We start from the raw sequence: 14,397 nt of genomic DNA, 5'->3' as shown, positions 1-14,397 counted from the left end.
TGGAGATGTTAGGTGGAAATCTCTCACTTATGCATTTTTATGGGTACAAGGGGAAAAACAAGAAGACAGATCAACTGGATGTTTTTATTGGGGAAATGGCCCTGATAATTGTCTCAAGATAATGAAGGCAGTGCTCTTAGGGAAAAACAAGCCAAGGGAAATTTCATCTTGGGTGAAGCATTCTGCCTTTTCTAGGACTCTTGTCATTTATAAATGGCATCATTTCCTTGAAAATCAGAAAAAAAAATGTGTCTCATAGGTCTTAGTTAATAATTATTTCTCCCATTGCAAGTGAAATTAATATGCTCAGATGTAAATATACTAATCTTTCCAGCTGCTGCTCTAACCTGATTTTGTCTTCAGGTCTGAGTGTGTCCAAAGCCTGTCATGCATCAACATTAACTGATTAACTGTCCTCCATTACATTTTATACATAATTGTTTATTTAACTGGTGGCTGCTTTGCTCACTAGGAGTGTTTGTTTATTTAACTGGTGGCTGCTTTGCTCACTAGGAGTGCTTATATTATAAAACGAACTAAAATCAAATAACTTCATGAACAAAACAGTGATACAAACACCAATTATTGTTTTACCAGCTTTTACATATATGGCAGCCTTAACTATTACCTAGAGCCATCCGTTAAATAAATCAACCATTGCACATTGACAGGCAACAAAAGAATGGAAAACTTCTGTTGCAATTTGACATAAGCAGAAAACCAAATTCACAGTTGAGAATGTAAGGAAGGTGGAAAAGTCAGTGTGCTAATCCTCCCAACAGCTAACTATTCTTTTCCTATGTGTTTGGATGGGAGCCAAACTGTCAGCTAAACCATGAGCAATATGTTTTAATCATATAAACCTTTAGACAACACAATTATGTAAGAGAACACTTGGGAGGAGAAAGATTTAATTCTTTCTTCATCGTTTTACCAGAAAGATGTTAGATAGTTCTAAACTCCACCCACCCATTTTCATGCACTATTTTAATAATGACTGAATTTATCTAAGTACCTAGCTTTAAAAAATGTGGTTACATGTATTTTGAAAACCAAGCCAAGAAATACAAGACCCATAAAATCCTGAAGCATATTAAATGACGGTTCCTTTTTCCTTAATCCACCACCGCAAATATCAATTAAATGTAATTACATTAAATAGGATCCCCTGAGAGCAAATAAAGATTTGCCAGAACACAAATTGCTACCCAGGTGAACAATATATAATTTTCTCACATACACAGACAAATACAGATGGTATACTCCAGAATGTAATGCAACAAATGTGTGTTTACTATAACATATACATTTATTTTTTTCTTCGCTACCAAAATGGCAAAGGGCCAAAAAATACAAATGAAATATATGAGTTTTTCTCTTTTCTTGGATGAGAGGATAAAGATTGCATTTTATATTAATAACTGCTAATTAAAAGGCTATTAATCTGACAATAGTAAATTAATGAACTCTGCTAGAAGCAAATGCCAGAAATAAACTTGTAAGTTTTGACAAAAAAAAATATTTAAGCAACACTTTTTCTTATTAAAAGCAAATGTTTTACTGAGCTGACTATGAAAGGAAGAAATGAATCCACAAATAGGAAAATGAAAACAGGTAGGATAAGACAGACTTGGTTAACCATTTTAGGAGCTAGCTATTCCATGCCTCTGGAAGTGAAAGAACAGGAAGTGGTGAGGCAGAGGACAGGGGTGAAAAACAACTTTCCCAATTATAAAAATGAGCTGCCTGCAGATGTTTGAATTCAAAAATCCCAAGGAATATATATACATATATATATATATGGATTGAGAGAGAGATTGAGAGAGAGGGTCAGCTCTGTAGCCCCAACTAGAATGCAGTGGCACGATCATGGCTCACTGCAGCCTCCACCTCCCTGGCTCAAGTTATCTCACCTCAGCCTCCCGAGTAGCTGGGACCGCAGGTGCCCACCACTACGCCCAGCTAATTTTCTTCCTTTTTTTTTTTTTTTTTTCTTCCCAGGCTGGTCTCGAACTCCTGTACTCAAGCAATCTGCCCACCTCGGCCTCCCAAAGTGCTGGAATTACAGGCGTGAGCCACTACGCCTGGGTGAAATATTTCTAAAGAAAATTTTCTTTTTCTTCTGCAGGAAAAAGGAACAAATGCCATGCTCGTGTTCTTTTTCATTACATGATATGTCAGGTATGAATTTCTTCTGTTGGATGTTTTTAGGAATAGAAATTTAATTCATTTCTGGTGTCGTATGGAAAACCTTGAAAAATAATCAATTTAAGATTGAATGTGCTGATATGTCAAGTATTTTTAGTGTTTGCTCTTTTAAAAGTAATAAAAATAATTTTCCATAAACAGAATCTTGGAAGCATAGGCACTTTCCTTTTCCTACTCCTCACTCCCTTCAGATTGGAATCTCCCCTCTGCCCCTCAATATTGACTTTCATAGTAAGAATATCCCAATGTCAGGTCTAGGCAATGCCAGAGGGAAACAGAAATTAGGTCTTTTGAATCTACTGATCCCCAGCTTTCTCAGCTAGAAAATGTCAGAAGTAGTCACTAACAACCCTTCTCATATTAGCGATTCTAGGATTTCTCATTAAATTGTCAAATAATATGACCTTCAGATAAGACTCCCCCTGGTGAAACAGATGCTGTCTATACATACTGGTATACAGAGCTGTCTGTTCCTCTCCTTCTTGGGGCCCAGGGAAAGTTCTGCATGAAGCTTGGCTTGAGGGATCTTCTTCCCTGGCAGAGATGCCCCTCAAGCTCTTAGAAAGACTCCTGAGAAGATGGGGCATCCTGGTTCTATTGAGCTGATCCCTGGGGAGTACAAGGACCAGAAAGAGAGTATCATTCACCCTGACTGATGGACAGCACTGCCCTTCTCCCCAGGCCAGCTGTCCTGGAATAGGGTGGTGAGGCAGATGATTCCACAAGGACCCCTTTTTCCCTTCCTCACACTGCTGCCCTCTCCACTCCCCTTCCCTCAGCCTCAACACCCTTAACTCCTTATTTTCCCTAAAGTTTCTTTTTTCTCTATTAGGCGTACTAAGCCCCAAGCTCCCTGTTCTGTCTTGCAAATCTTGACAGGCTCTTCAGCATCGGATAGTGAGTTTGAACTCTTCTCTACTGCCCTGCTCTGCAGCTGGATGGGAACGTGGGGCAGCAGCTTCCTTCCTAGGATGGCAAAGGAGAGGGAGGTTGGAGAATGGCCTTGCACACTGGGAGATGCCCTCCTTCCTTTCCACCCTTCCTGCTCCACCCACCTCCCTCCCTTCTTCCTTCCTTTACTAGGGAACCTCAGAAAGACTAATCACACCTTTTAGTTTATGGTGCATTCTCTATACGGATCCAAGGAAGGCTGCTCTCTTAGTTAGTTAGTTAGTTAGTTAGTTAGTTAGTTAGTTAGTTAGTTATCCCTTGTCTCCCATTCCCTTTTCCTTTTCCCCTACTCACCCCAGTTAACCATTCTAATGTTTAATACAAATCTTATTATGTATGTTCTTATAAATTTCATAAGGTACTTCTCTGTACATGTCTTTTAATTTATCTGAGTGGTATTATAAACCTCATGTTACTTATAATTGTCACTCAGCATCTCAATTTTAATACCTTGTCTGCTGCTTCTGCCAGCTGCATAGCACTTCATGGTGTGCAGGCACGACATGGCACCTGGGTGGTGATGGAGCAGTGACTGCCTCCACCTACCTTCAACCACACATAGCATTGCACATGTCTCTTTATGGACACCTGTGAGAATGTATTTGGAACACATCCTCAGGAATGGAATGCATTAATGTAACTGAGTCCTGCCAGGTTGCTCCCTAAAAAGGCTGTGCCAAGTGATACTCCCACTTATGGCACACAACTGTTCTGTCTTCACCTCCCTAACCATATCTGGTACTTGGATGCAAGTTCATTAAGAAAGAATATCATATTTTATAAAATAGAAGGAAACTTCTCTACATTCTTGGGTCCATTGCTTCCAAAATTCTTCCCAAATTTTAAAAACAATGATGTATATTTGAGTATATAGGAGATATTTTCTTTTTAGAAAGAATGTGATAATATTATTAAATTGCAAAAGGAATAGAATGAAAATTGCACTAGCTCAATCTAAATAGTCTCCAAATGTTCTGTACTAAGAAAAAAAATAAGTGATGTGCAAGGCTCCAGAAGAAATATATTAGGGTCTCTTCTGAAGATCTAGCTTGAAGATAGTCTCACCTGTCTACCCTCTCATCCATTCCATCTTAATTCAGTTTCCTCCTGAAAGCTTTCCCTAACCCCCCAGGCTGGATAGGTGCAGATCCTATGTGTCAGATCTGCCTGTTAGCTTGTCTGTCTCTCACCCTAAATTCCATTAGGCGGACTCCATGAGAGCAATGCCTCCTGTCTTGTTCATAACTGAATCCCAGTGTCCAAAATACCATCTGAAACATACTGGCAATTTAACAAATACATGTTGAATAAACGAATGCATAAACAAGTAAATTGATTTTGGATTGCCACACCCTAAGGTAGGGTTTGCTATAGGCCTTGGATTGAATTAATAAATGGAGGCATGAACAAATGACCAATTCTACCCCCTTTGTTCTCTCTTCCCTTCTCTCCTTTGGGCTCCCCCATCAGATCTTCCTCCTTGAGTTTTCCCACATTCCAGGTGGGAGGACAGGGATGTCGCTAGCATAGCTTTAACTCACTTTACTGTCACTTGCCCCTTTCTCACTCCAAGATGGGGGAACTAAAAATGGCCCATGCTCATTGAGAAGTTGTGCACTCCAGGGAAGGACTGAGAAGGCACAGCCAAGAGGCAACGTTCCAACTTAGTGTGCATGAGTGGGTCCCTGCAGGACAGGCCGCCTAAGTGCACACACACCTTGTCTCCTTTACCCTCTCCGTTTTGCTCTTCTCTCCCCTTTCCCCTCCTCCCCCACAGGCTTTATTCTTCATGACTGTCTAATGAAAGGCTGGTTTAGGGATGGAGGTCCCCTGATTACACACAGATCTATACATGCACATACCAAAGAGTGTATATAATCATATTTAGACAGTTTGTTTTCATATTCTATATAGTTTATGATGATACAAAGTTGACAGTTTCTAGGCATCATTTTCCCTAAATAAGCCCTCTATATTTTTCCTGGATGTGAAATACTGTTTTCACAGCCAGAAAAGAGCACTTGAGAAATTCTTGGGGACTGAGTGGTGCTTCGGACCATCTTCCTTGGTTAACAATCAGTGAATAACTCATCTTAAATTCTGCTTCTACCTAATTAAAATAAGCAAGGGAGCCTTTCGAATTAAAGCCATCCCACTTAAACTATTTGGACCAGAGAACTTGAACATTTGATAGCTCAAGCCTAAGCCAGTTGCATTCCAAATATGATAATATATTTTCTTGTGCTGCAGATAGAATCTGCTTGATGTTTTCACTGATGATCTCTCACCTCACTATGTCAACCTCAGTAATCACGCAGATTTGCAATGGGACATTGACAGCACAGATTTCAGAGCCCTGACTCACTATTCACTTATGGAATTTTTAAAAAGAAAGCATTTATGCTAAATTTATGATCCTTGAGGACATGGTCTATCACCTACAGCTGTTAGCACAGTCTTACTCATATAATAAGATATCAAGATTGGTTTTCTTATTGATATAATTTTTAACAATTTAATTAGTACTATTGTTAATGCTGGCTCTACCTTATTAGGTTGAGGACAGTTGTCCAGACCTGTATGGAGCCCCCTCTTGCCCTACCTCAGACATTATTCAAGTAAGAGCCCTACCTCCCCTGGTAGGGCTCCCCAAATCCTTTGGGGTCCTTAGAAGAAAGGATCCATTTAGAGGCAAACTAAATATCCTCCATTTTCAGTAAACCAGATTACCCAGACCAGCAGAGAGCATTTTATTTAAAAAGAAAAAAAATACATTAGGCAAGCAGATTTTTTAAGAAGACCTCCATCCTTGGAAAATAAATACAGTTTTATATCTCTATGCCATGGAATTTTTTCCAAGTGACTTGAGCCAGAGGATAATTCTGCCTGTAATTGAGTAGTATGAAAACCCTCAATAATGCCACTGTATAAGAGTGTTCAGCTTCCCAGGCGCTGCCTTCTAGATACTTAACCTCCTTGGAGAACAAAAGGATGAGTTGGTTTGGCCCAAGTGATTTGGGTACACTGGGATGAGTCATCAGATCAGTCCTCCATCTCTAGATGATTATAGGTGCCTTATGGAAATGTATCCTTTCAGACAGAACGTAAATGCCAGCTTAAATTATTTCTGGAAAAAAGTAGGGAATACATACATACATACTATATGTCACACATATAGTTCATATGCTAGGCATAAAAGGAAGACCTGAAGACCCCAGAAATTCAGTCTGAAGTCCAGTCTGAAGATTAAAAATAATAGCTAGCATTTATTCAGCAGTTATCACTGTTCTGAAACACTGTTCTAAGCCCTTTACATATGTTAACCCATTTAATGCTATCACTGTCCCTGTTTTACTAATGCAAAAACCAAGGCACAGAAGAATTGAGCAACTTACTCAGAGTTACATAGCTCGACCAAAGCAATTTGGTTCTAGGGCTTTCTTCTGTGTTACTTCCCTAATTCTGCCTTCTCTAAGCACTGCCCAGTTTAGAACACAGCTTTGCAGTATACACAACCTGTGCTTAATTCTGCTCTAATAGACTTTTTCTGGCACTCCCCCTTGAACCCAGCACCGTGTTGAGTTCCAAGGGGACCTACAGTAGGCACATAAAGCTCAGCCCCTGCCTCCCAGGACCTCGTAGTCTAGGGTAGAAAATGTGGCAGAGCTTCTGACCAATAAGAGTGGTGGGCACCTACCCAGCTGTCTCATCCCCCTGGAAGGAGGCAGAAGAGATTCCGGGCAGGACCTCTGCTTTCTCTCTCAAGCCCAACCTCATTCAAGCTAATGACTGCCCTTTTACCCCACCCAGGACTATTCCCCTGGAGGCTGAGAAGCAGTAAGCTGGCTGAGCTTCCCACCCAAGCAGGACAGGTCCAGCGTGGCTGCTTTGCAGAATAGCTTCCATTCAGGAAGTATCCTGTGAAAAAAGTAAAGGCGAGAGCTAAAATGAATTAAGGGGACATCCTAGCCTCAATAAAAGAAAGAAGCCTGTTAACAACACGTCTACAGAACCCCAGAATTGAGGGCACAACCACATGGGTGTGACTCCTCAGATGAGGAGAATGCCTCAGTGGTTGTTATTCTGGCATTTCGCCACCATTCTTTTTTTCTTTTTTTTTTTTTTGAGACCAAGTCTCGCTCTGTCACCCAGGCTACAGTGCAATGGCACAATCTCAGCTCACTACAGCCTCTGCCTCCTGGGTTCAAGTGATTCATATGCCTCAGCCTCCCAAATAGCTGAGAATATAGGCATGCGCCATCACACCCAGCTAATTTTTGTATTTTTATTAGAGATGGAGTTTGCCATGTTGGCCAGGCTGGTCCTGAACTCCTGGGCTCAAGTGATCCACTCACCTCAGCCTCCCAAAGTGCTGGGATTATAGGTGTGAGCCACCATGCCCAGCCCATCATTCTAATAAGTAATTGCACTGACTTGAATGCCTTGATTCACAAGAGCCACACCACCTGCCTTCTCACAGCTTCTTCAGAGAACCCACACAACTGGCCTAAGAGCCAGGCCTGCAGCCCACTCCCTGCCTCCATACCTTTCTCTTAAAAGCTACTCAGGAGGCTGAGGCAAGATGACAGCTTGAGCCCTGGGCAATATATCAAGACCCCACCTATTAAAAAAAAAAAAAAAAAGCAAATTTGAGTCTTTTTCAGGAATTTTGAAGTAAATGTTTTTAATCTACCACAGATCATTTACAAATGTGAAGCTATCATTTAAAGTGCACCTGACATCATATTGCACAACTTCAAACTATATTACAGGTCTACAGTGACCAAAACAGCACTGTACTGGTACAAAAATAGAAACATAGACCAATGGAACAGAATAGTGAAACCATAAATAAAGTCATACACCTACAACCATTTGAGCTTCGACAAAGTTGACAGAAATAAGCAATGGCAAAATGATTCCTGATTCGATAAATTGTGCTGAGATAGCTGGCTAGCCATATGCAGAAGAATGAAACTGGACCCCTACCTTTCACCATATATAAAAATTAACTGAAGATGGATTAAAGACTTAAATTTAAGACCAAAACTGTAAAAATCCTAAAAGAAAACCTAGAAAATATCATTCTGGACATTGACCTTGGCAAAGAATTTACGACTAAGTCCTCAAAAGCAATTGCAACAAAAACAAAACTTGACTAATGGTATTTAATTAAACTACAGGGCTCTGCACAGCAAAAGAAACTGTCAACAGAGCAAACAGACAACCTACAGAATGGGGGAAAATATTTGCATATTCTACATTCAACAAAGGTCTAATATCCAGATTCTATAAGGAACTTAATTCAACAAGCCAAAAACAACCCCATTTAAAAAATGGGCGAAGGACATAAACAGACACTTCTCAAAAGGCAACATACAAGCAAACAACAAACATATCAAAAAATGCTCAACATCACTAATCATCAGAGAAATGCAAATCAAAACCACAATGAGATACCATCTCACACCAATCAGATGGTTATTATTAAAAAGTCAAAAAAAAAAAGATTCTGGTGAGGTTGCAGAGAAAAGGAACCTTTGTACACTGTTGGTGGGAGCGTAAATTAGTTCGTCTACTGTAGAAAGCAGTTTGGAAATTTCTCAAAGAACTTAAAAAACTACCATTTGACCCAGCAATCCCATTACCAGGTATATACCCAAAGGAAAATAAATCGTTCCACCAAAAAGACCCTCATATGTTTGCCACTGCACTATTTGCAATAGCACAGACATGGAATCAACCCAGGTGCCCATCAGTGGTGGATCAGATAAAGAAAATATGGTACATATACACCATGGAATACTACACAGCCATAAAATATAAAATTATCTCCTTTGCAGCAACATGGATGCAGCTAGAGGCCATTATCTTAAGCAAATTAATGCAGGAACAGAAAACCAAATACTGCATATTCTCTCCAATAAGTGGGAGCTAAATATTGGGTATTCGTGGACATAAAGATGACAATTGACACTGAAGACTACTAGATGGGGGAGGGAGGGAGAGAACTAAGGATGGAAAAACTACCTTTCAGGTACTATGTTCACTACCTGGGTGACAGGATCAATTGTACCCCAAACCTCAGCATCACACAAACCCACACATATACCCCCTGAATCTAAAATAAAATTTGAAATAAAAAAAAGAAAAAGAGTGTGCCTGAGATAATATGTGATGAGCAAGACTTACATAAAGTATACATCAAAAGATGAATATTGACTATGAAGCAAGCTTCTTTTGTGGGTTTGAAAACACAATTCAGCCTCCAACCCCATTCCTCCCTCAACCATACACACTCCATCTTGTTTCATTTTAAGTCAAGATTATTTTTCCCTAGGAAAACATTTATTGTGTGTCTACTGCATTTGCTTATCTGGGAGCTTATTAGCAGAATTCTCTCCAACAACTAAAAATTTGTAGGGCTAACCTGATGTTGAACAAAAAATGGTTTTATAAACATTTGGGATCCCCATCACCTCCTTGTTCTTGGCACTCCGTGAATCACTGATCCACATCTCCCTGGGGCTTCCGATGCTGCTGACAAGAAGAAACTGCTGTTTAAATTACATCAGGGCTGAAATGAGCATCCTGAGTCAGAGCTCCAACCCACAGAGGAGTATCAGCTCCAAGGAGGCACATCAGAGCTGACAGTTACCTTAAGGTAAACAGTTCGACTGTAAAGTGCAGTTTTATGGCCCCAGTAAGTGATTTCCACTCAGCCTCACAGGTGTATGTGCATATTTTTTCTTTGTTGAGGAAATTGTAATATCTTACTCTTAGCACCACAGAATCTCCTCTCCCAGAGAGCATATTAAATGTCCCTCCAGTTTCCAAGGCTTAGTTAAGAGCTTTGTAAAATCGGCTACATATTTTTACACAGGTGGTTGCTAAGCATGTTGAATGATTCTGTGCCTACAGACACTTCCAGTCAAGAACCCATTCGGTTGTGTATAAAAAGGGATAAAAAGGACTTTTCTTTCTTGATTTTTTTTTCATCATGTCTTATCTAAGGTAGTGAAAATTAGATCATCATTAGCTGGCATGTTGGGAGTATCGAGACATCTAAAATAACTTGCATGTTATCCCTACCAAATGCCCAGGTCCTGATGTTTTAAGACCCTTGTTAGAAGGTGCACTTCTACCTCCAAGCATCACCTTTAGTTTACCCTCTAGAGTGTGACCAGATAAATCTCAGGAAAGGAAACAATTTCCTCTGGTCATTAACAGAACAATAGAAAAGCAAACACAAGAACCACAATTGCCCATGATTCAGTACTTTGGGTGTTACCCACCACTTACTATCTTTAATGAACTGTGCTAATTCTCAGTAAATGTTCTTATTTTCTATAAAAGGGCATATTCCTAATATCTATACTGTATACTATAGATATTCAAGAAATATCGTTTAAATGAATGTTTGACAACTCAGGTGGGGGTGGAAGAGATTTTTCTTAATAATTTTTTGTAAAGCAGCCAGTCCATAAATAGGCACAGTCTTTATTATAATCAAGGCAGATGTTTGGCCCCATCTTTCTCTTCCCTTCCCCAGACATTCTGCTTAAAAGGTCTCTGTCTGATTCCCCTGTGAAGCTGCCTTCACTCTTAGGAAGAGAAAAAGCAAAACAGGAAGGACCAGATTCAAGAAACTCCTATTCTTCAAATGCTCACAACAAATTTTCTTAACAATGATTTTTTAAATATGTAGATGCTATCTATAATTGCTTTCTTAAAAGTCTGGTGGACAGAATTGTTCTGAAGCCTTTGCTTATTAGGGAAGATTCATTGAAAGGAAAAAGAATCATCAGTCCAAATTTTCTGGATGACTTTTAAATAGATGTGAGTCTTAAAAGTTAACACAGGATTCCACCTGAAGACTAAGGATGCAAACACATTTTTAAAACTAATTAAATGCTTCTGGTTGCTAGCATAGTCCTTTTAAATGAGTCTCATTTTAGATATACTAAACCTTAGCTTCTCTACTTTTGGCATTGCTAAGCAAAGTTTTCCACCCTCTGGTTATAGTCAGCATGTGCCTACATTTCTGCTTATTTGAAAATGAAGATTGTGAAGTGCTGAGCCCTTCTGCTTTTAGCTCCTTGATCTTGAGCCTCAGTTTCCTCATTTGTGAGTTGCAGAGTTGGACAACCTCCTCAAGGCCTCAGGGGTGAGGTGGGGCCATAGGATAAGCACAGAAGAGCAAGCCAAGGCAGTTCTATTATAATCGGACTTCAAACTTGTTCATTCTGTAAGATTTTCTTTGATCAAAAAGGGATTTTGACTTAAAAAAGAAAAAGTTCACTAACACCTGGATTAAATGAATGATGACTGAGGTCCTTTGAGATTCAAAGTTCCCATGGTGGAGATTAGCTTTACAAATTTACCAGTTAAGTAAAATGTGCAGTTTTGTGGTTGTTGAATCTTTGGTTTGGTTTGAAAAGCAGGTGATAGCTATGCCTTCTCCAAGGATGAGTTTTTGGTGAGGAATGCAATGCCCTCACTGACAGCGGTTCCTCTGGAAAGTTCTGGATCCATATTCAGAAGGTCTGCTTTAGATCATATAATAGTTCTATTTTTAATTTTTTAAGGAAGCTTCATACTGTTTTTCAGAGTGGCTATGCCATTTTACATTCCCACCAACAGTGGACAAGAGTTCTAAAATCCTAACAGGTGTGAGGGGAAGGGATATCTCATTTCAGTTTTGATTTGCATTTCCTTAATGATTATTGAGGTTAAGCACCTTTTCATATACCCATTAGCTATTTGTATCTCTTCTTTGGGAAATGTCTATTCAAATCCTTTATCCATTTTAAAAACTGGTTATCTGGATTTTGGTGGGTTTTCTCCTCTATTTTCTTTCTTTCTTTCTTTCTTTTTTTGCTATTTTGTTGAGGAAATTCCTTATATATTTCAGAGACTAACCCCTTATCAGATATATGGTTTTCAAATATTTTCTCCCATTCTTTGGGTTTCCTTCTCAGCCTGTTGATAGTTTTCCTTGCTGTGCAGAAGCTTTTCACTCCTGGGTATATATCTCCAAAATCTGAAATCAGGATCTCAAAGAGATATTTACACTCCTAGATTCATTGCAGCATAATTCACAATAGCCAAGATGTGGAGTCAACCCAAATGTCCATCAACAGATGAGTGAGTAAAGAATATGTGGTATATTCATAAAATGGAATATTATTTAGCCTTTAAAAAAGAAGGAAATCCTGCCATATGCCACAACATGGATCAACCAGGAAGACATTATGCTAAGTGAAATAAACCAGACATGAACGATGAATACTGTATGATTCCACCGAAATGATATATCTAAAATTGTCAAACTCATAGAAGCCAAGAGTAAAATGGTTGTTCAGGGGCTGAGGGAAGGGGGAAATAGGGAGTTGCTGTTCAACGGGTATAAAATTTCAAGTTATGCAAAATGAATAAGATCTAGAAGTCTGTTGTACAATGTAGTACCTGTAGTTAACAGTACAATTCTGTGCACTTAAAAATGTTTTCAGAGGGTAGATCTCATGTTAAGCGTTTTTACCACACACATACCCCCACATACGAAGCAAAGGGACACAAGAAAATTTTGGGAGGTGATGTGTATATATATATATATATATATATATAACTTTGATTTCAGTGACAATATAATGGGTATATGCATATGTCTGAACTCAGCAAATTATATACATTAAATATGTGAAGTATTTTTGTATATCAAATATACTCAACACTACAACATGAATGAACCTGGAGGACATTATGCTAAGTGAAATAAGCCAGACACAGAAAGACTACTACTACACGATTCTGCTTAAATAATATATCTAAAATGGTCGAAGCGAGGGGTAGAATGACATAATAAAACAGCCTTATTTTGTGGTAAAAATCCTAGAAGGACATGGTAGAGACAAAGAACAATGGATTGTACTTCTGTGGCTGAGGGAGGAGGTGGTTGAGGGTAAGAAAACAGCAGCAAACGAAGCTCATCAATAGAGGTTATGCAGAGAGAATGGCTCTGGAATGAAAGAAAGAGTGGAAGAAGAAAAAGCAGTTACTTACCTTGGGGAGAAGAAGAGAGTTGTGAGGAGGCTTTCACTGGTAGGAGCCTACAAAACTGAAAAGAAAATGAGTGAAAAGTAGCAAAAGGAACAGAATAAGAAGGAGATGGTGACAGCTTGACATGATTTATGAAGCTTTCTACGGAGTGATTGCCAGTCAGAGAAATCGTGAAAATAAGAAGGTAAAGATGAACCAAATACAAAAGTTGCAGTGAAAGAGGGAATGAACAGTAGGAATGACAACAACAACAACAACAACACCAGACAGATAATGAGAAGAAAAATAGAACATGGAGGATTCATCCAAGGAAGAGGTTGTTTTAAGCCACATGTCCAGGAAAAGGATGAGTGATTGATAAAAACTCACAACCCTTAAGATTAGCTTCTGAGTCAAACTATCACTGAAGGTTCTTATTACTGCCTCATAAATGGCCATATTCATTTCACAGCTCTCGAAGGGCTCAGAACACATTCTTAAAGCATCTTAGAGCTACAGTCTGAGGGCTAACCATGACCAGCTTTTATTCACAAAGCTTCTATACTTGCTATCTGCACAGCACTACTCTCAACTTTGCTAAAGCCAAACGAGAAAGAAGAAAAAGTCATCTTAAACAGTTTTTATTGAGCTAAGTGCCCACAACTCCTTCTCCCTGTTAGATTTTTATCACACGTTTAAAAGTCAGCAAGGAAAAGGCGAATGAAGATTTCTACAGAGAAAGGGGGAATAAAACTACTTAAAGAAGCTCGCATTAGGATCTAGAGAACCTCATTTTGCAAATTTGAAATATTAAGCGATTTAAATATCATGACAAGTTGTTTCTGGGAAAAGAAAACCAACTCTATTTTTTATCCATATTCACTATACGTTCTCTGTGCCCACCAAGGTAGACATAGTGAGAATCCATGGGTTGCATGAAGCTAATTCAGTGCTCTCTTGAGATTTGAATCTTTCCACAGACTTCTGCTGATGCTGTCATGAAATTTGTCGCTTTATCTCTTTTAAAATAGTGACACTAGTACCCTTTATTGATAATAATGATGATTCTTATATTTATTTGCCTTAACCAAAGGAACAAAATGGCTTTATGATTGAGAAGAAAGCATAATGTTAAAGGGTATGCATAGAGCTACTCAATAATGGCTTTAGATGTTTAATGCAAATGATAGGCTTGTGCCA

General features: G+C 39.0%; 2 long non-coding RNA genes across 2 annotated transcripts in view; one reads left to right on the top strand and one right to left on the bottom strand.

Annotated features, from left to right (window-relative positions):
- The window catches only part of LOC134739475 (uncharacterized), a 29,213-nt gene extending 27,177 nt beyond the window's left edge, over window positions 1-2,036 (top strand). Inside the window, exon 3 of the long non-coding RNA XR_010126157.1 lies at window positions 2,002-2,036. This is a non-coding gene — a long non-coding RNA (uncharacterized LOC134739475). The remainder of the gene's footprint in view (window positions 1-2,001) is intronic.
- The window catches only part of LOC129035329 (uncharacterized), a 307,216-nt gene that overhangs the window by 269,926 nt on the left and 22,893 nt on the right, over window positions 1-14,397 (bottom strand). The window lies entirely within an intron of this gene.

Source organism: Pongo pygmaeus, chromosome 3 (assembly GCF_028885625.2).
Source record: "Pongo pygmaeus isolate AG05252 chromosome 3, NHGRI_mPonPyg2-v2.0_pri, whole genome shotgun sequence".
NCBI lineage: Eukaryota > Metazoa > Chordata > Mammalia > Primates > Hominidae > Pongo > Pongo pygmaeus.
This window is presented reverse-complemented; position numbering and strand designations above follow the sequence as displayed.